This window comes from Pleurodeles waltl, chromosome 12, assembly GCF_031143425.1.
Source record: "Pleurodeles waltl isolate 20211129_DDA chromosome 12, aPleWal1.hap1.20221129, whole genome shotgun sequence".
NCBI lineage: Eukaryota > Metazoa > Chordata > Amphibia > Caudata > Salamandridae > Pleurodeles > Pleurodeles waltl.
Genome location: NC_090451.1, coordinates 388,274,573 through 388,302,201, shown reverse-complemented (window position 1 = coordinate 388,302,201; position 27,629 = coordinate 388,274,573). Strand labels below are relative to the sequence as shown.

The window sequence follows — 27,629 nt, the reverse complement described above, 5'->3', positions numbered from 1 at the left end:
GGGAAGTGGAATTCCTATCGCCCGGGACATCTTGTTTGGGGTCAAGGGCAACAAGTTTTTATGTTTACTTTGTCCTTGGGACAAGTAGGCCCAACCCCCTGCAGCACAAACCCTTTGGCTGCCTGTTTAAAGAGAGTGGCACTCTCTGCAGTTGAGGTAATGTGTTTCCAAAAGATCATGCTGTTCGAACTTGTATTTATGGTTCATTATTTGAAAGCCTTCATTATTGGGGTGCGTGCTGTAAATAAATGTTTTAAGGTCACACTTCACTACTGACGTTGGTTCCAGTACAAAAAAATAAAAACGTGTACACACATGTTTGAAAAGTTTAGGCTAAGAGGCTAAGTATAATGCTCCCAGAATGCTCTCTGATTATATGCAAATGAAGTGTCATTTAGTAAAATGTGTTGATGCATGCTAGTATTTCCCAGAAATATTTCTAATGGAAAATCAGTGTAACCATTTTCAACACGATTATGGGAAGCATGAAAATAAACAAACACTGACAAAGCCAACTGATCTGACATATTTTTATAAGTCTTTTAGTTTATTCAATGCGTGTCTTGTTTTGACATGGCTTTTGTAACACTTTATTGTTGTGGGAGCTACCAGGCCCTCAACATTGTAACAAACATTGGCAAACCCCCCCCAAAAAGTTTTTGAACTCTTAAAGCACCAGCGGCATAACAAAGGCCCCGCAGCCGCCCTCCAGGGGGCCCCTTCAGCACAGCACCTGCCCGGAGTGAGTCTGGAGAGGGGGCTCCTCCATGTTCTTTGCAAAGGGGCACCCTCCAGTTTTGTTACGTCACTGATTGCCACTGTAGTTCCTGACACTGAACAAAACTACTTTGTGTGGCAATATGCTCCTTGTGGAAGAGCAGAATGTGATCACTCACAGTAAAGCCAGCCGAAAGAGAGAGAAATAGAAGTTTAATAAAAACAAAATGTCTTTGTTAACACCAGACCTAATTAGGGACCAAGACCCACATGTAGGTAGCTTTTTGCATGTCGCAAACAGCGACTTTCGCTGTTTGCGACGTGCAAAAAGCACATTGCGATGCACAAACCCAATTTTGCGATTCGGTAACCTGGTTACCGAATCACAAAACGGGTTTGCGACTCGCAATTAGTAAGGTGTGTTCCCTTCCTAATTGCAACTCGCAGTGCAATGCAGGATTGTTTTGTGACCGCGAACGCAAACCAATCGCAGTTTGCACCCATTTCAAATGGGTGCTAACACTTTCGCAAAAGGGAAGGGATCCCCATGGGACCCCTTCCCCATTGTGAATGTCACTGTAAACATTTTTTCAGAGCAGGCAGTGGTCCTGCGGACCACTGCCTGCTCTGAAAAAACGAAAACGTTTCATTTTTCGTTTTTGTTATGCATCTTGTTTTCCTTTAAGGAAAACGGGCTGCATTACATAAAAAAAAAAAAACAGTTTTATTGAAAAGCAGTCACAGACATGGTGGTCTGCTGTCTCCAGCAGGCCACCATTCGCGAGGGGGTCGCAAATTGCGACCCACCTCATGATTATTCATGATGTGGGCATTTGCGAAGCCCTTGCGAATCACAGATGGTGTCAAGGACACCATCCTACATTCGGATTTGCGACTCGCAATTTGCAGGTCACAAATCTGAACCTACCTACATGTGGCCCCAAATTCTTGAAGAAAGTCACAAAAGTGCACCCATGGTAAATGTCGTACCCTTATAAAATATTTGTGAACTGTATTTTAGCATGGGTAAATACGATGTGTAGATTTGCTCATGTGAAAATCTATTGAGCATTTGCAAGTTCATTTTCCCTCCAGCCACTTTCTTCCCAACCCTGGAAGAAGTTCTAATTCTGCCATTGTCAGGAGTAAATGTCTAACCATTCTTATTATGGGAAAATATTAGAGAGAAGCTGGTAAAAATCTTTAAAACATGCAGGTTAGTAGGTTTGCAGACTCAAAGGCTTTCCAGCCCTGGAACTATTGCTTACTGCTTCCTCCAGCCCCATTATGCAGATCTGCAGAAAGGTGGCAAAATAAGGAAATTGCTACAGTAGGGATTGAAACTCCAAGTATTCAAGCCCTACTATGGTAGTAGCCCTGGCATAATCAGAGAGGCTATTAATTGCTGCCATAATTTGTCGTCACACTACATGACACCAAAGGGACAAGTAGATCTTTTTACAGGACAAGTAGATTTGAGAAGCAACCTGTCCCCTGGACAAGTAGATATTTTAATAAATTCCACACCCCTGGGCTATACCGGCCATTAAAGGCCCGCTCCAGCGTTAACCCGTTCACTGCCAGGCCTTTTCCCCTCCTGTGCCAAGCCTTTTTTTGGCTATTTGGGGCAGTTTGCGCTTAGGCCCTCAAAACCTTTTCTCCACATAAGCTACCCATGCCAAATTTGTGTCCTTTTTTTCCAGCTTCCTATGGATTCTAGAGGTACTCAGACTTTGTGTGTTCCCTTGAAGGAGATCAAGAAATTAGCCAAAATACAGCAAAAATGTCATAAAAAAAAAAAAAAAAGAAAATGGGAAAAAAGGGCTGCAGAAGAAGGCTTGTGTTTTTGTTTCCTGAAAATGGCATCAACAAAGGGGTTGCAGTGGTAAAATCACCATCTTCCCAGCTTTCAGGAACAGGCAGACTTGAATTAGATAGTAAACCCCATTTTTCAACACAATTTTGTCATTCTACTGGGACATACCTCATTTTTACAACTTTTTGTGCTTTTAGCCTCCTAGTTAGTGACAGAAATGAATGAGAAACCAATGCTGGACCCCAGAAAGCTAAACATTTCTGAAAAGTAGATAAAATTCTGAATTCAGCAATGGGTCATTTGTGTAGATCCTACAAGTGTTTCCTACCGAAAATAGCTGAAATAAAAGAATGTTGAAATTGAGGTGAAAAAAAACCAGCCATTTTTCTCCACGTTTTACTCTGTAACTTTTTCCTACGATGTCAGATTTCTGAAAGCATTATACCGTTACGTCTGCTGGACTATTCTGGTTGCGGGGATATATAGGGCTTGTAGGTTCATCAAGAACCCTAGGAACCCAGAGCCAATAAATTAGCTGCACCTTGTAATGGGTTTTCATTCTATACCGGGTATACAGCAATTAATTTGCTGAAATATAAAAAGTGAAAAATAGGTATCAAGAAAACTTTTGTATTTCCACAATGGGCACTAGATAAGGTGTTGAGAAGCAGTGGGTATTTGCACATCTCTGAATTCCGGGGTGCCCATACTGGCATGTGAATTACAGGGCATTTCTCAAATAGATGTCTTTTTTACACAGTGTCTTACATTTGGAAGGAAACAATGTTGAGAAAGACAAAGGACAATACCACTTCTTTTACTTTTCTGTGTTCCCCCAAGTCTCCTGATAAAAATGGTACCTCATTTGCATGGGTAGGCCTAATGCTCGCAACAGGAAACACAAAATGGACACATCACATTTTCACAAAGAAAACAGAGCTGTTTTTTCGCAAAGTGCATAGTTGTGGATTGTGGCTTCTAGCTCAGCTGGCACCTGGGGGAAACCTAGCAAACATGCGCATTTTTGAAAACTAGACACCTAGGGGAGTCCAAGATGGGGTGACCTGTGGGGCTCTGACCAGGTTCTGTTACCCAGAATCCCTTGCAAACCTACCTCAAAATGTGGCCAAAAAAACACTTTTTCCTCTCATTTCGGTGACAGAAAGTTCTGGAATCTGAGAGGAGCCACAAATTTCCTTCCACCCAGCGTTCCCCCCAAGTCTCCCAATAAAACTGATACCTCACTTGTGTGGGTGGCCCAGATGTCTGCAACAGAAAAATGCCAACAACCTGTAGAGATTGAAGGGATAGCACAACGAGTTGCTAAGCACATATTTTTCTTTTATACATCTTTTAGGCTGAATCTGCTTTGGGGACCCACACAAGTGAGTTATCATTTTACTTGGGAGAATGAGGGGAACGCTGGGTGGTAGGAAGTTTTTGCAGCAGCGGTGATCCTACAAAGAAAAGTGAGGAAAATATGCTTTTTTAAGCAAATTTTGAGTTTTGCAGAGGAGTCTGGGTAAGAGAATGTTGGGGGATCCAGGCAAGCCACACCTCCTTGTACTCCTTGGGGTGTCTATTTTAAAACATGTCTGGGTTTGTTAGGTTTCCCTACATGAAGGCTGCACCAGGGACCATAAACATAGGTGCCCCCCCCCCCCAAAACACAAGTAGCTTTGCAATAGATCATTTTGGTGTGTCCACATACTTATGTGGTGTTCCAAACACTAAAATTGTGAAAAGAAACACAATTTGGATATGTTAAAAAGACTTCTCACCCACCAACCAAGTTGGTAGCATGCTTCATCATCGGGGTCTCACCCGAGACACCTAGCGTGTCACAGGTGTGCTGCGACGCTTGATTACAGCGGAACAGGTTTTGTCATTTTTACCACATATACTGGTTGGATTTGGCACGAGGATGAGTGATGGTTGAGTGGTTCAAATTTTATTAACAAAAAGTTTCACAAAAATGAAATGCACTGTTAATAACTGAAAGGCCTAAAAACTGAACCAATGACTCGCAGCTCGTGAGCTGTAAAGCCACGACAAGGCACCAACCGCTTTGCAGTCCATTCACACACCTTTCATACATGACATGCACAAACCATTCACGCTGCCAGCCACGGGCCCAGCACATTACAACACTCGCATCGACAGACAGCGCCACTCAAGGGCCCATCACTTACATAAGCCAACATGCCTGATACAGCAATCACACCAGCTGATGGGAGTGTGTGGACTGGCGTTTGGCTGGCAGTGTGTTGCAGTAGCCAACAGCAAGTCAATATGTACACCGTCAGCCAAGTGCCACTCCACACACAATGGCATCACTTTTGTTTTGTTTTAAAAACAAAGAAACCACTAACTAATTAGAAATAATTACAAAACTACAAACACAAAAGCTCTAACTAAGTACATGACAGAAATGCCAACCATGAAACTGAACACATGAAAATATAAAACAGGCAGTTTACACTCATGGTAGTTCCCAGTAATTCTGGGTGTGGTAATTCTTGAAACAACCACCCACACACAGCCCAGTCTTTGAAGGAGAATCTGGGCAGTACATTCGACTCTCCCTCCGGATACCTCTTCAAACACAGACTCTACATTTCTTATCTGGAAAATCTTTTTTGGGCGTGGGAGGAATATGCTCCGCAAAGTGGTGATCTTTCAATCTAGCCACATCCTCCACCGCTGCTTCTCTAGGAACTCTTGCCTGTTCCACCACAATAAGGCTCTCTATCACTGACTCCTGAACTTTCACAAATGTCATCTTTGACTCTGGAGACCTATCCTTAAACACAATAAGAGCATAAAAGTTGCCAAGTGGAAGAGGTGAATTGCTAACTTCTTATACCAAACGTAAGACTTATGAATAGCAGTATAAGAATCCAACCTCTGATTAACTCTATCTACACCTCCCATGTGCTTATTATAACCTAAGATGCACACAGGTTTGCGCACTTCGACAACCTGGCCCCAAACAGTCACAGGGGAAGTACTCACATCATGGATAGTACTTAGCTTGAAGACATCCCTCCTGTCTGAAAATTTAATAGCTAGCAGCTCATCATTCTGCGAGACACTGCACTGTCCCCTCTCAAGGTTTTTTCTTTTTTTTACAAACAAGCTCCCTTGGATAGTCTTTCCAGTTACAACAAATTGTGCCACAAGCAACAGTGTCCACTCTAAACAATTCCTTGAACAACTGCACTCCAGTGTAGAAGTTATCTACATACAAATGGTGACCTTTGTTGAACAGTCGTCTACCAAGTTCCCACACAATTTTCTCAGTACTCCAAAAGTGGGAGGACAACCAGGGAGGTCAATACTGGAATCCCTACCAGTGTAGACACAGAAACTATACACATATCCTGTACTACTTTCAGACAGCATATAAAATTTAATTCCATATCGTGCCTCCTTGCTAGGAATGTACTGCTTAAAATCCAAACGACCCTTGAAGAGGACCAAAGACTTGTCCACAGCTATTTCTTTGCCTGGAGCATAGACCTCTGAAAACCGATCTACAAAATGACCAAGGACAGCCCTAATCTTAAAAAGACGGTCAGAATCAAGGTGATCTCGTGGCAAGGCTAATGCATTGCCAACAAAATGCAGCATCATAAGAAGAAGCAAATACCGATTATGACTCATGGTTGCAGGAAATATAGCTGTTGCCATCAAGGGACTAGTAGACCAATAAGAAGCCAGTGACAGCTTCCTTATCAACCCCATTAAAAGAGTCAAACCCAAAAACCTTTTCATTTCCTCCAAATTTGTGGGAATCCACTGGGTAGCCCTAAAGTGTGGCTTAAGTCTAGCAGCGTTGTCCCTCAAATACTGCTCCGCATACAAATTAGCCTGCTCAACAATCTCTTAAAAAAACACATCATCCACAAATAACTCAAAGAAATTGACAGGCAAAAAGTTCTCTGAATTGACTCTACACCCCGGGAGACCAGTAAAGGTAGGCAACTCTGGCTGGTCTTCTAATGGGAAACCTTTCAGCCCTAGGTTGCTGCACTAATGGCACATCAGCATCCTCCTCTAAAACAGGCCCTTCATCTGCTCTGAGAGTGGCTTCCTCATCGGAAGATTCCTCTCAGACAGAAACTTCACTGCCAGAATCTCTCGCTTCCTCCTCTGACTTAGATGCAGAGTCTGTCTCATAATCATGATCAGACAATGACTCAAAAAGCATACCAACCACCTGCTGAGCGGTCATCCTGTGGCTAGCCATGATCTTTCCTACGAAAAGTAACTGGACAAATGCACCACCAACAACCAGCACTGTGTAAGATAAGTAATAAAATGTAGCTTTATCAGTAAGAGTTATAAACTCAAAAACTATACTGCTCACTTGCCTGAAAAAGCTTGACTCACCAGCAACTACTCTGCTCAGACACTGCAATCACCAATGATATTCCACTAAAAAGAAAGAAAGAAAAGCAAATTAGAAATAAGACAACACAAATATCATTGTGCTCAAATCTAAGGACAATTTCACACACAATCCTGCATTTAGCACACCACCTACAAACATGTCATTCATGCATGGCAACAAAACTCCTTTGGAGTAATTGTTTTTACTTACCTAAAACATGCAACTATGCAAACCGCAGGTCAACCACCGCCAAAACCGCAAGGAGCCACAGCAAAGAAAGCAAAAGCTTTGAACTAGAACAAAAAGGATTAAAAACAAATTATCACAAATGCAACTACTTCGCCAGTTGACAAACACCACGCCATCAAGTATTTAGAAATTGGTGCCTAAGTGGATTCTGCCCCCCATAGGAGCAGATGGGCCTACTAAAAAATAGGCCTATCTGCCCCAAGGGGGGCAGAAAATACCTTTAGTAGTGTGTCCCCATAGGGAGCGACTCTTGCCCAAGGGGCCACCCCCAAACAAAAAAACACACACACACACACACTATCCCTGGTGCTTAAGTGGCTTCTGCCCCTCTTGGGGGCAATGGACCTAAATAAAATAGGCTGATCATCCTCCAAGGGGTGGCAGAAACGGCCAACAGTTCTATGCCCCCCTTGGGGGGGCGCCCCCCCACATAAGTAAACAAATAAAAAAACATCCCTGGCGTTCCAGTGGTTTCTGCCCCCCTTGGGGCAGATCAGCCTAAAAATAATAGGCAGATCCCCAAGGGGGGCAGAAATGGCCACAGCAAACCTTCCCCCCCCCCCCAAAAGGGGAGCGACCCTTGCCCAAGGGGCCGCTCCACGACACAAAACACTGAAGATTAAAAAAAAGAAATCCCTGGCATCTAATGGGCATTCCTGCTGCCCGATCGCAATGCAATCGGGCAGCAGGAATGCTCAAAGAGACACCGGGAGAAACGAAAACCCTTTCCTTTCCCCCGATGCCTCTTTGATTGAAACCCCCCACCCACCGGAGGAGAAACTCACCTGTTTTTCTTTTCGCTATCTGGTAGCTGCGACCGGCACCCTGTAATGATGTCAGCGCGCGATTGCACGTTGACGTCATTGGGGGAGTTGGGGAGCAGGGTGGAAGGGGAAGGGCTTCCCCTTCCATCCCTGCCTTGGTGGGGGTGGGAGGGAAGCCCACAGAGGGAGCCGAGCTCCAAGCCGAGGACGTAATGGTAACCTCCTCAGCACAGGAGCACTGTGCTGGTGGACGTAACCATTACGTCCCCGGCACAGAAGGGGTTAAAGGCCTGAGCCGAAGGAGGGCCTTTTATAAGGGACCGGGACTTTAATGTTGGTATAGCCTAGTTATGGAGGGCTAGATGCCTATTAGATCATTCTGCCACTAGAGGGCAGAATGTTCTAATAAATAAAGCAAAGGCCTCACAGAGTCCAAGGGGATTGAAATCCCCTCGAGCTCCGGGAGGCTTTTGTCTGGCAACAGCTGTGAACAATATTGGAATGTTGGAGCTCTGGGCATCTGCTAGCGGTTAGAAGCCTGGAGTACTCCATTGTTTGTAATGGAGATCCCATCATTCCAATGTTCTAATATATGCGTCATGACTGATACCACACACTCCATGATGCTCAAACTCGCACAATACATGCTATACAGATGGCCCACTTGAATACCCTGGTGACATACACTCCTGGTTTTATACTCCTGACTGTGCACACAATTTCCAGAAATGTTACATTTTTTTTTTGTTTTTTTGTTAAATATATTAAAATAATGTACATTTGTTAAAAAAAAAAAACACACAAAAAAAACACATTCACAGAAATAAATTGTTACAATAGAGTTAAGGATGTCTAAGGTGTTAAGAGTTGTTGTGCCATAAAAACTCAAACAAATCAGGAGATTGATGAGTTAATACAGTTGAGGCAAAAGCAGCATCTTAAGTTCACCTTAACTCCCAACCCCAGCATACACTACACATTAAATACCACACATCTACTACTCGGTATACATCATCCTATGCTAACACACCCACGATCGTATAACTATTCACAAACGATTATATAGCTATTTTATACAACACAACAAACATGATATGCCTACACAAGCACTGAAATAACCCACGCACTCCTAATTAAATAACTGCAAATCCACATTCATGTGGCCACACCCAGAACATACATTCAGGAACACACTATCAATTACCAACACACCCACATCTTATGCCAACACAATGGCCATCATTTATCTACGTACCCACCATTTAACACTGCGGTATAGTGTCTGTAACAAAATAATAGACATCATAACCCTAGATGCATTAAAAATGGCATAAAGCATTTTACAGGGTAGATGAGCTTACATATCACGCAAATGTAAAAACCTCACACATTTCACATTACTATTAGCACTATCAAAGAGAAGACTGGGTTGAATGTGTTATTTAACGATGTGCTTTTAGGTAATGTTACTTATTTTTTTAAATATTGTGAGGTCTCAAACTTTCATTTCATGTGCTAGTTATGGTTTACATGTCTGTCTAGGAAGCTGTAGATTATAAACCTAATCATACTTTCCAAATGTCAGTGTTTTTTCAGTTGTAATTCCCACCAATAAATGCACTTTAACTTTGAATTAACATACATTAAGGTGTCGTACCAAAGCTATCCATATCGTCACTTTATATTGAAGTGAAATTAAATGAATTTCTGGGGTTTTGTGTATGACAGACCAAATCCAACCGTTCCCTTTGCGAAACGCCAAGACAGCCAAACCCAGCTGTGCATGGCCAAAGGCTGTGAGCAGCAGGCATTGATTTCATGGCCTAGCCTATCCGTAGGCCCTGCAACCAACCCACCATGGAAGTCCAACAGTTGCATTTGGCTACAGAGCCTGGCATTTCGCTAGGCCTGCGCCCAGCTGACACAAGTGGCATACCCTCACTGCACATGGCTGAAGACTGTGCGCAACAGGTACTGGCTACAGCCCAAGTTGTTTGCACACCTAAGCATGGATTGGTGGCAGGGTTCCATTATTTCCATTTTTAAAGGTTGACAAACTGCTGTTATGTTTGCAAACCGTTGCGAATTTGTGGACCCTTATTTGACCTCCTGTGCAGTACGCAGACCCAGTTTTCAAACCCAGTTGGAGGTCCAGCAAGGGTCCAGGAGCCCCTGCCTTGTGCTTAGGGACCATTGACAAGAGTTTGTGGACCTCAAGGGCAGGCCTGGGGGCCATAAAATTAACCGCTGAGTCTGCAAACCCAACCAAGAATAAGCCGCTCTTTTAATTTATTTTACAAACAGCGGTGTCCTTTTGGAACCCCCACCTTCTTCACTAGCGAGTCAAGGGATGCACCTGCACTGTTATGGCACTTTTATATTTTAGGATGCAGGGATTGAGGAGTTTATGACCTCACAATAGTTAAACCAATTAATACTATGCAAAAGTGCAGTGTAATTAAATAACACATACATAAACCTATTAATACTTCATTCATAGACCTCTATTTGATAGTCCTAAGACTGAGGCATTTGTGATTACTTCTGACATTTCAAGGTTGAGGTCATGACCATTGTATGTAGTGTGCTAGCTATGGTTTCCATGGCTGAGTTATGAGTTATGAATTATGGTTCTAATCGTAATTATTGAATGTCATTGTTTTTTTTTCACTTTAATTCATAACCACAACTTAATGTGTGTGTATATACACACACACATATATATATATATATATATATATATATAAATATATATATATATATATATATATATATATATATAGTCAAAGCAATGTTATAAGAGTTGGGTGAACATTTCAGTTAAAACAAAACATTTCATTCTCTAAAAACACTGCAGTTGACTACTGTTGAATAAGATAAGGAACTTTAACTTGCACCACCAGCATGTGCACCTTCGTCACTAATTATGTCATTTCAGATGTCATCCGTGAAGTTATTTAGGATGTTGTACTATATGTCATGAGATATGGTAGTATGCAAGGTCATAAGAAGTGCATGGCGAGATTGTGAATTATAGTTTTTTCAGTTAAATTGAACTGGAGAGTTTCAGTGTTTTTTGTAGTTTAAAATGTGTGATTTAACTGACATTTTTAACTTACTGTTGTGTTACTTTAACCTTACTTTATTCTGTGAATTTGTGAGCATTTTTAATGCAAAGTAAGATGTTGTTACCATACCCGACTAAAACCTTATTTTAACCTTTTTTTTTTCAGTGAATTTCTAGCATTTCTTAATGTAAAGTAATAGACTATCAGCATACCATACTATAGAAATCCCACATTGCGGACGGTGAGGCCCTGCCCTCAACGCATTGGTCATTGGCAGCCATGTACAGCGTGGGGATAGGTAGTCAACACCCATGTTTGAGCAGCACCCCCCATTTTTTTGGTGACATTAGATCTGCGTTCCCCGCAAATTTACACGTCACCATGCTGGGTGTTGCAGGAGATCAGCAGTTCCATAAAATTGCAGAAAAAAAATAATTTCAATTTGACCCTGGGGGAAGGGTCCCTCTGAATACCTCCCCCTCCACACACGGCCAAGGGGGTCAGGGTATGTTCTAGGACTCTTACCACGGGGTAAGACTGCTGGTGACTGAGTAATTACTGGCTGGAGGCTGTTGGGCTAACCATTTTGGCTAGCTAGCAGCACCTCAATAAAACCTAGAAAGTAAGGGTGATTTGTGGTAGCCTAGAAAACATGACACTCTGACTCCTCTATGGAGGTAGTAGTTGGCAGATCCTTCCCATTTCTCTAATTTGGACAAGTTTCTCCCAAGCAAAGGCAGACAAAGAGATGCAGGACAGTTTTCAATGCATTTATTGAAAAGACTGCCTTCTATGATAAGACATGAGCTGTGATTATTAGGAGGATGAAACATATCACAGATAGAATTGTGACCATTAGTGGAAAACAAATGAACAATCCCAACATCCTGGAATAACTATGCCTAAGAATTCCTACCTACACCCCTAGCATCTACATGAGATCATAGCAGTGACAGCCCTTTCTGCCCTTACTAGGCCATGGAAGGAGCCCCCGCCCCCATATCTGAGAACAAGGATCTGCTGCCAATCTTCTCGGTTGGCTGTAGAGACAAGGCCTTGATCAGGAAAGATGCAAAGTGACCCACACCATAGGATGAAAACATCCCTGCTTGAAGCAAGCCATTCTAAAATGAAATATGACAAATAAATGAAATAACTGGGTAAAAGGACACAGGCTGCAGGCCCAAGTCAAAATAAATATGCCAAAGCAAGTTGTTGAAAATTAACCCACAAGAGGTACCTCCACCCTGGCCCTTTGTTTTTTTTTTTAACCACTAGATTGAGTCCTAAAATGTCTGCCACAATTTTTTGCTCAGGGTGTGACCAGCAAATAAGATTGTATAGTTTGAGCTTACAGGTCTGTGAATCTTTGTAGATGCCCACTATGTACCTCTTTATGAAATATACATAAATTTTGAACCTTAATTTCTCATACACTACTGAATGTATTCACACCAAATCACAAAACGCAAGCTTTCTGAGTATACATGTAGCTTTCTGTCAAATTTGAGAAATATCTGTTCATCTGCTTTGTCTAAATCACTGTTAAGTTTTCCTATAGAAAATGTTATGGGTAAACTAATTTTGGGGCCTCCCCTTTTTCTTGACCCCCCACTTAAAAAAATCACCCTGAATCTTAACAGGAAGGAGCTGAGGGGGATGAGAGTGTTTGTTGGAGCATTGCATGAAGTTTTGTCAAGCAGAGTTAAAGTCTGTAGCAAACAAAAAATCAATTTCCTATGGAAACCTGGTCCTAACTATAACTACCCAAGCACCATTAGGTCTGTGTGTGTGTGTGTGTGTGTGTCTGTCTGTCTATATATATATATATATATATATATATATATATATATATATATATACATATATACACACTGTTTAACTGTGAGATGGATGGATATTAGTATTATTATTAATATTACAGCATATGTTAAGCGCATGGCTACTCAATTGGGCAATTGGGCTTTCCAGTGCTAGCCGTCCTTGCTGCTACTATCCTCGTTATGTTTTAAATAAATTTGTTTTCAATTGATTTTTAAAGCTAAGTAGATTCTTGTTGAGTCTAGGACTGATTGGCAAGGAATTCCACAGTTTAGGGGCCAGGTAGGCGAAAGATCGACCCCCACTTCTAGCCTTTTTAATTCTTGGAACAATGAATAGGCCTAGCTTGGGTGATCTGAGTTTTCTTCATGCCTCGTAAGGTTTTATGAGATGCTGCAGAATCTGAGAGCCTGAGTTATGTTTAGCATGTTACTCCATGCACAGTGCCATGAATTGGACCCTTTTTTCTACCAGCATTGAGTGCAGAGTGGCTAGAGCTGGGCGAGCAGACTGAGATCTAGGGGTGCCAGTAGCAGACCAGCTGCCACATTCTGGATGATTTGCAGCCTGTTGATCACTGAGATAAGGCTGCCTAGGAATAGCGAATTGCTGTAGTCAAGGTGTAATAGAATCACCCCCTGTACCTCAGTTTTTCATAGATCAAAGGGAGTCTTTTAATTGTTTTTCTCAAGGCTCTGAGAAGGACGAAATAGGAGGCTGACACTTTTTTTGTTGTTGCTTGTAGGGCCATATAGAGATTATTGTCCAGTATAATGTCCAGGCTTTTCACCTCTAGTTTTGGGGAAGGGTGATTTCCTACAGACGGAGGCCACGTGAGTTGATCCCACAATGATGGGTTATTACCCACCCCCATGATCTCCATTTTGTCCCCATTTAATTTCAGGCAACTCACTGTCATCCACTTGCTAATTTGCTCTAGGCATTCATGCACTTTTTGAGATAACACAGACATATTACATCACTTGTGTCAAGTTCTATGACATCATTTATGACATCACTGATGACATCTCAACTGACAATTGATGACATCACTGATGACATAATTCAATGAGTATGTTAGTTTGATTTTTTTCTTTACTTAGTGGCATGTAACTACAGTTCTTTAAAGGGGAGGGGACCAAGCAGCCCCCACTGAGCCTTGTTAGGCCCTGGGACTGCATTAAAAAAAGAAAAATTAGAATAGGAGGGGGACCACGTGGCCCTCCTCCCCAAGTCTTGTTAGGGCCACTCCTTAAAATAAAGGGGAGGGGGCCGCACGCCTCTCTCCCCGAGCAGTCATCGGCCCCAGTAATTAAATCCCTCGGGGCTCGCGTTATTAAAGGAGGATGACCTGATGCTCTCTTGTCCACTCTGGACACCCACTATACATTCATATGGGGCCACAGGAGGAGTCCCAGAGCCCCCATGGCTGCAGCCGGCTTCCTGCATGCAGTGAGAGCTGGCATTGCTTTCCCCTGCACAGTTCAGATACTTATGCTGCTCCCTCCAGGCATGAGCAATCTCTTGATCAATTTCCCTGCCCACATCAGTGCAGGAAGGGAATTAAATCAAACATCTGCTCCCAGCTAGCGGCAACATTTTTAAAGTTCCCGCCCAATGGGAGCAGACTTTGTGTTTGCCTCTGCACGGCAGAGATTCAAAAATGCTCCCACAAAGTGGGAGCAAACACAAGTTTTCCTACCCGTGCCGGTGTGGGCAGTGAAACTGTTATGTCCCGGGGATGGGATTCCCAGGATATAGCTAGTGAGCCACTCCCTTTTAAATTGTTTAGCAGCCCAGGGAGCAGTGGTCTCCAGGGCCTATAGATGCTCTGGGAGGTAGGCTGCGCGACAACCTCTGTATTTTGACAAAGTTTGGCTCCGGAGTGGGCTCCCCGTGCCTTTGATGGCTCAGGGAGGGGATCTGCGTGGACCCTCTCCCTATTTTGCCCAAGCTTAAATTACGGTACCAATACAGTTACTAACCATCACACTCCTACAAGTGTGACAAACCAGACTGTTCAAGACCCCAAAAAGCTATAAGGATAGTAGCACGTATTAGTCATTTGAAATGTACATTGAATTAGTAAACCACTCCTGTTGTGCTCATCTCTAAATCAGACAAACAGCACCACCATGTGGCAGACTGTCACAAGTGCTAGTGTTAAAAATTAAGTGCCAGTGCTGAGCACAGGAAACCACTGGCTCAAATTAAGTACTGTCCCTCTCCACATACAATAATTTTAACCTCGGATGGGCTCCTTGGTGCTTGTAAAGACTAGGGGAAGGAGACCCCTAGCCTTTAGTAGAAGTCTATGGAAAATGAATGGGGATTTTGCATTTTGGACCCCCTCCTTTTTTCTCAGCCCCCACTTGACTGATCGCCCCAAAACTTTCCCTGTGCAAACTTGTCAAAAAGTAGCATCTTTTTGGAAAGATTCGTCAAATGGGGCCAAAGTTATTAGCAACACACAAAAAATATCCTATGGAACAGCTGACATCTAAAATATATATATGGTTGAGGTTGTTTTATAGTTTCGTGCTAAGACCTTATCTTACGTTATAAAAAAAAAAAAACTGAAATACACTGAAATGAACAAAAAAGAACTTTTATTGATGTTACAGTTAGGTGTTCAAATGAGACACAAGCTCATGTTGAACCCCCCAAAACATTGCAATACGCCAGTTATAAAATAGTGAACAATCTATCAGTTGTGCCTCCGTCATGCACTGCTTATATTCTCCATCTTATATACTTCATGTTATGCTACAAAGATATTCATAATGATCAAAGGATAACCTAAACAACAGATGCGTTGAAGGGTATTGAGGCAAGTCTTTCATCTGCACTTATTGTGATATTCGCAAAAGAAAAAATGGCAGGGATGAACAAGCTGATGGTCTCCAACTTTCATCTCTTCAACTGTGAAAAGAAGGTACTAATGTAGGTCTTTACAGAAATACAAACTAACGTTTTGACATTGCAAGAGATCCACTCAGCAGATAAAGCGTCAATAACGTAGAACAAGTGCTTGGTTGGGAAATCCATAGTGCTGCTGGTTAGTTCAAAACCAAGGGAGGAAGACTTTTATTTTGATTTATGCTAAGTTGTCAATCAATATATTAGGTATTGGGAAAGATAAAATGGCAAGATGGCTACATTTAGATTTTTACTAGGAAATAAAGAGGTTACCTTGATGACTATATTTAATGAACAGCCCTACTTTTTGTTGATTAATGGGGTTTTGCAGAATGTAGTTGATGATGGGGGAAATGTGTGAAGTTTAGAGTCTCTACGTTGAACCTGGACACTTAGGTGGTCATTACAACCTCGGCGGTCTTTTATGAAGACCGCCGAGGGACCGCCGTGCGGAAGACCGCCAGTAGTGGCGGTTTGCCGCTCTGCGTATTATGACCGTTGGCAGCCCTCCGTCGTTTTTCCGACGGAGAGCCGCCAACAGCCATACTTGCGGGCGGCGGGGAAGTGGAGGTTGCTCCACCTCCACCGCCACGCCAACAGAACACCGCCGAGCTAATCACGTCCTGTGATTCTGCGCGGCGGTGTTCTGTTGGCGGTGTGGTGTTGGCGGAGCTGCCCCCATGGCTCCCGTCCCCTCCCGGCGGATCGACGGAACAGGTAAGTCGATCGTCCATTAGGGGAGGGGGGTGTTGTGTGGTGTGTGGGTGCATGGGGGTGTGCGTCTGTGTATGTAGGGGGGTATGTGAGTGCGTGTATGCTTGCGGGGGTGTTGCGTGTTTCGGAAATGTGTGCGTGTCTGTCTGTATGTATGTCTGTATGGATGTGTGCGTGAATGTGGGGGTACGTGTCTGAGTGTGTGTGTGGATGTAGGCATGTATGTCGGTGTGTGTGCGTGTATGTGTGTTGGTGGTGCCTGCATGCGTGTTGGGTGTGTATGTGTCAGGTAATGTCGGGGTGGGGAGGGGGGCCCTGCCACCTTTGGTGGGGTGGCAGGGGTGGTGGGGGGGTGTAGGGGAGGGAGTCGGGTGGGGGAGACCCCTATCAGTGCCAGGGAAGGAGTTCCCTGGCACTGATAGTGCTTACCGCCATGGATTTCATGGCGGTTCCTACCGCTGGAAATCCACGGCGGTAAGCTGGGTCACAATACCGGCAGCGGTATTGTCACGGCCGCCGGGCTGGAGACCCAGGTCTCCAGCCCAGCGGGCGGAACAGGGAAGCGGCGGATGACCATGGCGGTAACCGCCATGGTCATAATACAAAAAAAAAGACCGCCAGCCTGTTGGCGGTCTTACTGCCGCTTTAACACCGTCCGCCAGGGTTGTAATGACCCCCTTAGTTTAAAAAACAAGGATACCTTTCATGGCACAAGATTACAGTGATAAGAAAGCTTTCGAATTCTTTAAACTTGACTTAGATTTAAGAATACCTGGAGACTAGGCAATCCTTCTGCAAGGGACTATAGATATGTTTTTAAATCAATATCAATCTCCTTCCTGAGTTAAATATTTTTGATTGATGGATGTCTGGTGGGAGGCACATCTAGTTCACAAACTTAGAGCATTGTATTGTGAGATTCAATTTCTTTACTTAAGTCCCTACTCTGACCTCCAAAAGAGACAGAACACATCTAGATTTGGGGCCTGATTTAGAAAACGATATATGGGAAAGTCCTTTGATTTCAGGAAGAAGTGATACAACTGATGGAAAAATTATAAATGGAATTTATACTAATGTACAGTGCCCTCAGTAAATGAAATGTTATTTTTTTTAAATATCTTTATGGGCATTTTCAAGATATAATCTGAGCAGAAATAATGGACAGTGAAACGTACATCCCTGAGTTTGATATGTGGGCAATACAAAAAACAACAGCTATAATTGTGTTGTTGGCAATCGATATGGAAAAAGAGAAAAATAAGACTAAGAAGATAGGACAACATAGCACAGCAAGAAAGGCAGTTAACAATGTCTTATAGGGTTTGGCATACAATACGTCTAAAGAACAGTGTGTGTAACAAAAAGAATGCTAACACTTATGGAAACCTCTGGCTGGAGGTCACCCCCAGATGGAGGTGGAGGCATGGAAAGAGAGCATATAATGCAATATATTTGACCCCCGTGGAGTGAGGGGTTGGGGAGTCATAAGGATAGGTTGTGAGGGGCCTCCAATTGAAATGTCCGAGTCTGGTGACCCCATAGTCCCAAAGTGGGTCTACCAAGAGCAGGTCAGTGTGGCTATCGACAGGGCCATCACACTTCAGAAAATGAATTAAGATGGAGGTGAAGTCAATTTATCAAACAATTTGAGGACATAGGTTTCCCAAAGAGTGACCACACCTTCGCTACCCTGTAGGAGCCGGTCGGATACCATGGCATCTGCTTCAGCTAGTGCCCATATATGAGTCACTTGAAGGCAAATAAGTACCTTGGGAAGCTGTGCATATTTCTATGCCATGGCTATTAGTCTCTTAAACGGGGCCAGAGCAGGGTCCACCAGTCTCCGGTAGTATTTAGTGTGTTTGATAATCCTTAAGAGGCAGAACAACAGGTCAGGGGACAGCTGTATCCCATCTACTGTGGTTATGTGGTTCAGCACTTGACCCCAGAAATGCGCAAGTGGTGGGCACTCCTGTCCACATGTGAAAAAGTTGCATCGGCATGTCCACACTTGGGGCATGTTGATGGTACAGCGGGGAACATCGTGTGGAGCCAGTGTAATGTAAAATATATTTGATGGAGATAATTAAACTGTGAATTTGAGGTGAGCATTTCAAGACACCCGTTTCACATTTTCCAGTGCCATCATCCATTGTTTAACTGGGAGTTCGGTCCCCAGGCCTTCATCCCATTGGGGTTTTCCCCTCTAGTGTATGGTCTGCACCTGCTGCTAGAAGCGCTGTGTAAAGGAAAGATATTGCTTTGCGTCCTACTCCGTGTATAAGACAACGTTGTAACCCCTATTGTAGTTTGGGTTCGTTACCACCTGCTGGCCACGTGTCTCTAACAGCTAGTTCAAGGGCATGGTAGGTGAGGAAGGATCCCACCTCCAAATCCGTATGCGTCTTGGAGATCTTGGAATGATTGCAGGTCACCTTCATCAAATAGGCCACCCATTTGAACGATCCCTGCATCCTGCCATGGTGCTGGGTCATGGCCGCCCAATAACCCTCTTGTGGCAGGCATGTCTCAAAGAGGAAGCTGCTATGCGTAGGAGGCCACATTACATTTGGGCAGGCTATATCTATTGCAAATAACTTTTGCTACGTGTGCTTGTGAGAAAAGGCCTCTTTTATCTTGGTAGCCCCCACTTTCTGCCTGGAAAACAATGTGGTTTCAAACTGTAATAGCGTTGGGCCCCTGCTAAACAGGTTCCCAAGGCCAGATCTCTTTCCCTAAAACTACTATGTTTGGCACTTCAGCTACCTTTGTAAGTCCCTAGTAAATGGTACCTCTGCGCAGCGCCTAGTGTGACCCCCTGACCTGCTTTGGGCCAGGAGTACACTTCGGCTCCACCAGCCTGCCTCTGTGCCCCTGACCCCGCCGTTTGCTGCAAGAGAAGTTCAAGGCCCTCCACCACCTGCAGGCATCTGCCTGTGCCTCATCCCTGGTGCCTAGTGGTAGGCGTGTCTAGTATTAAATTCCATAGCTTGTATTTAATTTTCTGTATTTAGTTTTTCGTTTTTAGAACTGTTTTTTTTTTTTTAACCTAAACTGGGCCCATTCTGTGCTCCGCTTCGTGTTTGTGCTTCAATTGTGCCTGTTTTTCTTTCCCCGCTCTCGCCGGTTCCTTATACCTAGCTGCTGCGTCCGCTACTACACTGCCCCCCTCATGCTCCCATTGGACACTCCCTCCCGCCTCCCAGCTGCTACTCCCTCCCACCTCCCCTTCTTAATTGCAGCCGTGCACACCGGGTGCACCGGAGGCGCGCCAGAGGCAAGCCTGTCTGCGCCTGGACCGCACCCAGCACCTGTCCCCCCGGTCCACGATTCTCCGACCCCGCCCCCCCCGAAGCACCACTACTCCTCCACAGAACTCCTTGCTCTCAACCCAGGCCAGCACCCCGCCTGCGCCCAGGCCAACCCCAAACACACACATGGACCTTTCACATGCCACTCATGCCATTTCTCCTGCACTCACACCAACACCTGCAACACCAATAAGCACTAAACCCCGCAATCCAGTTAACTGCATCCTCCTTAACACCCGTTCCGTCCACAAGCACTCCATCAAGCTTTGGGACCTGCTCACCACAAACTCTCCTGACATCGCCTTCCTCACTGAAACATGGATGAACTCCTCATTAGAACCAGACATCGCCATAGCCTTCCCAGAAGGTTACAAAATCACCTGTAGAGACCGCACTAACAAACCAGGAGGAGGTATCACCATAACAAACGAAAACACCATCAAAATTTCCACCAACACCGACACCCTAGTCAACGCAGAAACCTACACTTTCAAATACACTTCAATGCCAACACCACCCTTAGAGGAACCCTCATCTACAGACCACCAGGACCCGGCCCCCCATTCTGTGACACCATTGCTGATACCATCAGCTCCCACGCCCTCACCTCCACAGACTACATACAACTTGGTGACCTCAACTTTCACCTGGAAAGCACCCACGACTGCAACTCCACAGCCCTGCTGGACAACCTCACAAACCTCGGCCTCAGGCAACTGGTCACCTCACCCACCCACTCAGTGGGACACACGCTAGATGCCATCTTCACCTCCAGCAGCCACATCACCTTCACTCACACCACCGAACTCCACTGGACTGACCACCACTGCGTCCACTTCTCCTTCATGAAACCCACCACCAACAACACACTACACCCTACCGCAAGTGGAACAAGATCTCCAAAGAACAACTGATCTCCATCCTCGCACAATCTCCACCTCCCGTCACCAACGACCCCAACACCGCTGCTCACAACCTCAGACGATGGCTATAAACCCTCACAGACTCCCTCGCCCCTTTGAAAACTAACAACAACACCCGCACCATCAAGACCGCACCCGGTTCACCACAGAACTCCAGTCTTCCAAACAGGAATGCCGAAAAATTGAGAGAGCCTGGCGCCAAGAACCCTCCATGAGCAACTTCTCCGCCCTCAAAACAGCCATGCGCAAACACCACCAACTCATCCGGACCACCAAACGGTCCTTCTACAAACAACGCATAGACAACAACACACACAACAGCAAGGAACTCTTTGCCATCATCAAAGAACTCACCAAACCCAAATCCTGCACCATTGACCCTCCACACTCCCAAGACCTCTGCAACTCCCTCTCCAACTACTTCCACCACAAAATCACAGACATACACGACCGCTTTACATCATCAGCACCCACCATCACCACCACCGACACAACCACCAACACCACAACACCCTGCCGCACCAACCGAAACAAACACCTGGACCCCCACCAACGAGGAAGAAATTGGCAAAACCATGAACTCCATCCACTCAGGCTCCCCAACAGACCCTTGCCCCCACCACATTTTCAACAAGGCCAGCCAAATCATCGCTCCCCAGCTCCGCGCCGTCATCAACAGTTCCTTCGACACCACAACCTTCCCAGATATTTGAAAGCACGCCGAAGCCAACGCACTTTTCAAAAAACCCAAAGCAGACCCTGAAGACCTCACAAGCTACCGCCCCTTTTTCTCTTCTCCCCTTCCCCGCAAAGGTCGCTGAGAAGATAGTAAACGCACAACTGTCTCGCTTCCTAGAAGAAAACAACATACTCAACGCTTCCCAGTCTGGATTCCACAAGAACCACAGCACTGAGACCGCCCTCATCGCCTGCACAGACGACAACAGGACCAGAGTGGACAAGGGCGAGACATCCTGCTAGACCTCTCTGCAGCTTTTGACACTGTATGCCACCAAACTCTCCACGCATGCCTTTTCGATGCCGGAATTTGCCACAAGGCCCTGGACTGGCTCACTTCCTTCCTTTCTAAAAGAACCCAAAGAGTTTGCCTCCCTCCTTTCCGGTCTACAGTCACCAAGATAATCTGTGGGGTCCCCCAAGGATCCTCCCTCAGCCCCACCCTCTTCAACATCTACATGGCTTCTCTCGCCAACATCCTCCGCCCCCACGGCATCACCATAATTTCATACGCTGACGACACCCAGCTCATCATCTCTCTCACCAGGATCCAGCCAAGATTAACCTGCACACCGGACTCCTCGACATCGCCAAATGGATGACAATAAGCCACCTCAAATTGAACTCAAACAAAACAGAGCTCATCATCTTTGGCCCCAACAAGACAGCATGGAACGACTCCTGGTGGCCCACCACCCCCAACACCCACGCACGCAACCTTGGCATCATACTGGACTCATCTCTCTCCATGACCCAGCAAATCAACGCCATATCATCCTCCTGCTTCAGCACCCTTCGAATGCTACGCAAGACTTTCAAATGGATTCCTTTAGAAACAAGAACAGTCACCCACGCCCTCATTCCCTGCAGACAACACTACAGCAACGCCCTCTACGCAGGGACCACAGCCAAGCTTCAAACTCCAGCGAATCCAGAACGCAGCCGCTCGTCTCATCTTCAACCTCCCTCGCCACAAACACATATCCACCCACCTCAGATCCCTACACTAGTTGCCCATCAACAAAAGGATCATTTTTAAGGTCCTTGTCCACGCTCACAAAGCCCTCCACGACACTGGACAGGCCTACCTCAATGAATGAGTAAACTTCCACATACCAACTCGACAGCTCCGCCGACCTCGCCTTTGGTACAGTCCCCCGCATCCAACGCACCACCTCCGGTGGCAGATCCTTCTCCCACTTCGCCGCCAAGACCTTGAACTCCCTCCCCACCAACCTATGCAAGACCCAGGACCTCTTAAACTTCAGAAAGCACCTAAAACCATGGCTTTTCGAGCAGTAACCGCCCGCCTCCCAGCGCCTTGAGACCCTACCGGGTGAGTAGTGCTCTTAAGAAATTATTTGATTGATTGATTGATTGGTAACTAGGGCATGGGTACTGAAGAGGGCCCATCGGAGCTGCAGCACCAATTGTGCCACTCTGAGAGGCCCCATGCCAGCCCCATGCAGACTGCCATTGCAAGGGCATGATAAAGTGAATCTAAAGTTGCAAACTCAACATGCCTCTCACCCAGAGTGCCAGGCCCACTAACACTGCATGCAGTTTAGATAAGTCACCCCTCTGGCAGGCCTTACAGCCCTAAGGCAGGGTGCACTACAATACATGTGAGGGCATATGTGTACATGAGCAAATGTGCCCCTAACTGTGTCTTTGCTAACCTAGTAAGCGTAGAGGGGACTTATAACAAATGCATGTGCTGGACACTGGTCATTATGAGTTCCCCACCTACATGATGGCCTCTCCGAACCTGGGTTGTTTAGTTTCAAACTACTCAGAATAATAAACCTACACTGCTGCCAGTCTTGGACTTATTATAAAATGTTCCCAGAGGGCACATTAGGGGTTCCACTTGCAAAACCCAACAGCCCTGGCATGGTTGCTGGCTGGTCTTAACCAGCCTGCCACCACCAGACATGATTGTGGACTCCTGGGATGAGAGCCTTTTGCTCTTAGGACCCAGAACACAAAGCCTTTCCTGGGTTAGACCTCCTCCCACAAGCATGCACCCTGCACTAGCAGTTACCTTCAAAGGCTTTACCACCTTTGAAATTGGACCTCCGCCTCTGCTGCTAGTATCAAATGGCCACCCAATGATTCCCCCCCCCCCCCTTTGGGTGGGAAAACCAATAGGAAAACTAGCAAGGATAGGAGGAGTGGCACACCCCAGCCTGCATCACCCCTCAGGTGAGGCAGGCAAGTTGACTACTCCATTTCATTTTCCTCCATCTTGGATGGCAGGAAAATAGCCAATCGGGGTTTGTAATGTGACCATTTCCCACAGGAAGTGGTCACTTAGTGGGTGTAGCCACCCTAAGGTAGGTGACCCATTGGTCACTACCAGGTACTCCACCTAGCACTCCCTAAATGAAGTATTTAATGGGCATTCCTAGACCAACAGATCAGATTTGACAGAGGTAGCACTCTCCTGCACTCTGCAGACAAGGAACCAGTGAAGTCCAATTCACTGACCGGCTGCTGACAAATGAACCGGACCAGGCAGCCCAACCAAAATCCACCAGACCGACTCAAAGAAAAGAACCTACCCAAATTTGATGGCACTGGGACTTTCAGGGTTTGAGACATACCATTACCCTGGGTAATGGACCCGCAACGTTGGACACCCAGAAACAAAGAAGCCCTGCTGACCTGAAATCTACTCTCGAAGGACTCCAGGACGCAAGACTCCTGGCTGACCTGTCTGCACTGCACCTGGCCTCCCTAGCCCCTGCATCAACAAACCAGCTGTGCTCTAGAGGTCCCTAACCCCTGATGAAATCCACCGTCCAAGAGGACCCACTGGACTTACCTTTAAGTCCATTTGTGCAGTGTGTTTCCAAGTGGTCCCCCTTCCATTGTGCACCAGATCCAAGCCTTTCAGCCGCTGCTCCCGCTTGAACCAGGAACCTTCTAAACTTCTCCGGCTGGCCCACAGGATATCTCCTCGACCTGGACCTAAAAATAGAAGGTGACACTTGTGAAAGCGCTGCCTGGTTTGATGTGCGTTTTGAAAGATTTTCCCGTTCATTAATATGGTGCATAATTACGTACAAAAACAGAACATTTTCTAAAGTTTGAAAAATCATAACTAAAAAGGTATTTACCATAAATTGAGGATCTTGGTCTTACAACTTTTATAAAAAAATCTGAAGTTTTTTTTTGTAAACTTGTCTTGGTTTATTCTTCCAAGTGTTTCCACATTTATTGATACTGTGAGTACTTAAATGCTTAACACGTCTCCAAGATAAGCCTAACTGCTCGCCCACCCTACCACAAAAACAGAACATTAGGTTGTCTGCTTTTTACCTCTGGATACCAAGATGGGGTTGCTTGGACTGTCTGCACAGTGCACGTCTTTTTCAGACACCCTATAGAGAGAGAACCTCCTATAGTGGTAAACTACTCAGCTCCTTCCCTGGGCCTTCAGACGTTAATAACCACTGCAACAGGCTCTTACCATTGAGCTCGGCCAACACAAACCTGTCTTCTCCCATTTCCCCTTTCTTATCTCTCACCAAGCATCTCATTGGCCACTGCAACTGAGCTGCTGCCAAATATAGTTCTAGGTCAGGCACCCCTAGGCCAGCCTCCTATATAGGGTGTTGCAGTGACAGGATTGAGACATGCTTTCAGGCAGGACCCCAGACTAGGTCAGACACCAGTCTTCTCAATTCTTTGAAAAAGGCTCTAGAGGGCATAACTGGGAGGGCCGCAAAATAATATAAAAGATGCTGGAGGACAAGCATTTTAGCAATAGCCATGCACCCCATTAGTGACAGGCAGGCATGTTCAGAATGTCAGCAAATGGCATATGGAAGCAAGGGCTCTCCAGTGGTTACCATCTAGGAGGTTCCTTTCACTACATGTTTAGTCCCAGAAAGCAAAAGGTCATATAGTTCCAAGGGAAGCGGCCAAGTCCTAATGTGTTTAGGTCTTCCTAATCCACCCGGTGCAAGTGGAAAAGGCAAGATTTGCCCCAATTCACCTTAAGGCCCATCAGATCACCAAAGTCATCTAGGAGCTTGTGGTTCAGTGTGCAATAGCTTGATCCACGTAAGGAACTCCAGGCCCATCTCCCATGGCTTCCAACACATGGGTCAGAAAAGACTTTTTCAAAATCCATGGAGACTAAACCGGGAGATCAGCTGAGCCTTCTATGATGGCCAGAATATTTCACAGGCGGTGTGTGTTATGGGAGGTTGCATGGTGAGGGATAAACCTGCACTGATCAGGATGGACCATGGAGTTGAGCACTGGGAGTGATCTGTTGGCCAGGACCTTACTCAGGATCCTGTAATCAATGTTGAGCATGAAGAGTGGGTCTTTGACCTTTTTAGGCAGTACCACTATAAGAGCCTCACAAAGGGAGTCTGTCAGAATGCCCAGTTGATGAGCTTCCCAATATACTGCCTGCAACTTAGGAGCCCGGGTGGCACGGAATGCCAGGTAATACTCAACGGGCAAGCCATCCTTGCCGGGGGGTCTTGTCCCATGCTATCTGGCATATAGCCAACTGAAGTTCCTTCAATTGTGGGAGGTGTTCTAATTCTGACAGCTGCAGAGGGGACAAGCAGGGTAGAGCAATCTCTCGCAGGAAAGCCCTGATAGCTAGTGGGGGGAGAGTACAGATCTTCATAGAACCGGACAAACACATCATTGTTGTCTGCCTGGGTAGTAACCACGTGACCTGCAGTGTCACAGATAGCCCCTCCTATATTTGTCGTGGGGATTTCTGATCGTATTAACCATGCCAAAGTATGCCCTGTTTGATCAATGTCACAAAATAAAAGGATGTATGCAGTGTTGAAACTTTTCTAACACTCACCCCCAGTCACAGATCTGGGTTTAATCCATTGTTACTTTGCTCGCCATGTCACCCCATTCTGGGCCCAGACATATGCAAATCAGTCTTGACCCTGCTACCCAGGGGAACAGTCGAGCCCAAACTGCCAAGCCAGGTCCTCCCTGGACTGGAAACAAGCATCCTGGGACTGGTTTTGGGGTATCACCCCTCATCAATGAGGCTAGCTCAATTCCAGTGGTGCAGTGAGCAAGGGACCCATGTCTGGGCATACCCTAGCTACTTAAGGTGCACAAACTAACACCACAAAATAATATAGCGGACAGAATGTTGAAACTTTTCAAACATTCACCCCCATTACAGATATGGGTTTAATCCATCGTTATTTTGATTGCCACTTCACCCCAGTTTGGATGCAGCCATGTGCAAATCAGTCTTGACCCTGCTCCCATGGGAACAGTCCAGCCTGAATTCCCAAGTCAGGTCCTCCCTGGACTGGAAACAAGCAACCTGGGACCGGTATCAGGGTATCACACCTCATCAGCCAGGCTAGCTTGATTCCAGTGACGCAGCGAGCAAGGGACGCACGTCTAGGCATACCCTAGCCACTTAGAACGCACATAGCGACATCACAAAATAAAATGATGGACAGAGTGTTGAAACTTTTCAAATACTAATTGTAGGAAAGTATCCTCTTTTTAGCATGGTTACCCCCACTTTTTGCCTGATGTCAGTGTGTTTTGACTGTGTTCACTGGGCTCCTGCTAACCAGGACCCCAGTGACTATGCTGTCTCCCTTTATACTTGGTTGCTTGGACCACACATACCCCACATTTGGCATACTAGTGCCCCCTTGTAAGTCCCTAGTACATGGTACCCAGGGCAATGGGGCACCAGAGGTCCCCCCCATCGGCTTCAGCATGTATTATGACACCCTTGGGGAGCACATGCAAAGTGTATCTGCAGGCCTTCCTTTGCAGTCCGTGTAAAAAGGTGCATGCACCCTTTTTCACTACAGGTCACTGCACCAGACCACTGTAAGTCACCCCTATGGTAGGCCCTCCTCACCCAGAGGGCAGGGTGCAAGTACCTGTTTGTGAGAGTACCCCTGCATGAGCAGATGTGTCCCCATGATCTCCAGCTCCATTTCATGGACTTCGTGAGTGCGGGGACGCCAATTTATGCATGTACTTCATATAGGTCAATACCTATATCCAGCTACATTATGGTAACTCCAAGCCTAGGCATGTTTGTTATCAAACATGTCCGAATCATACCCCAATACTGTTGCCAGTATTAGAAGTATGATTCCATTGCACTCTGGGAGCTCCTTAGAGGACCCCCCAGCATTGCTCCTACCAGCTTTCTGGG

At 45.6% G+C, this 27,629-nt stretch overlaps 1 protein-coding gene across 4 annotated transcripts in view; it reads left to right on the top strand.

Annotated features, from left to right (window-relative positions):
* Window positions 1-27,629, top strand: part of C12H19orf12 (chromosome 12 C19orf12 homolog) — a 172,598-nt gene that overhangs the window by 116,229 nt on the left and 28,740 nt on the right. The window lies entirely within an intron of this gene.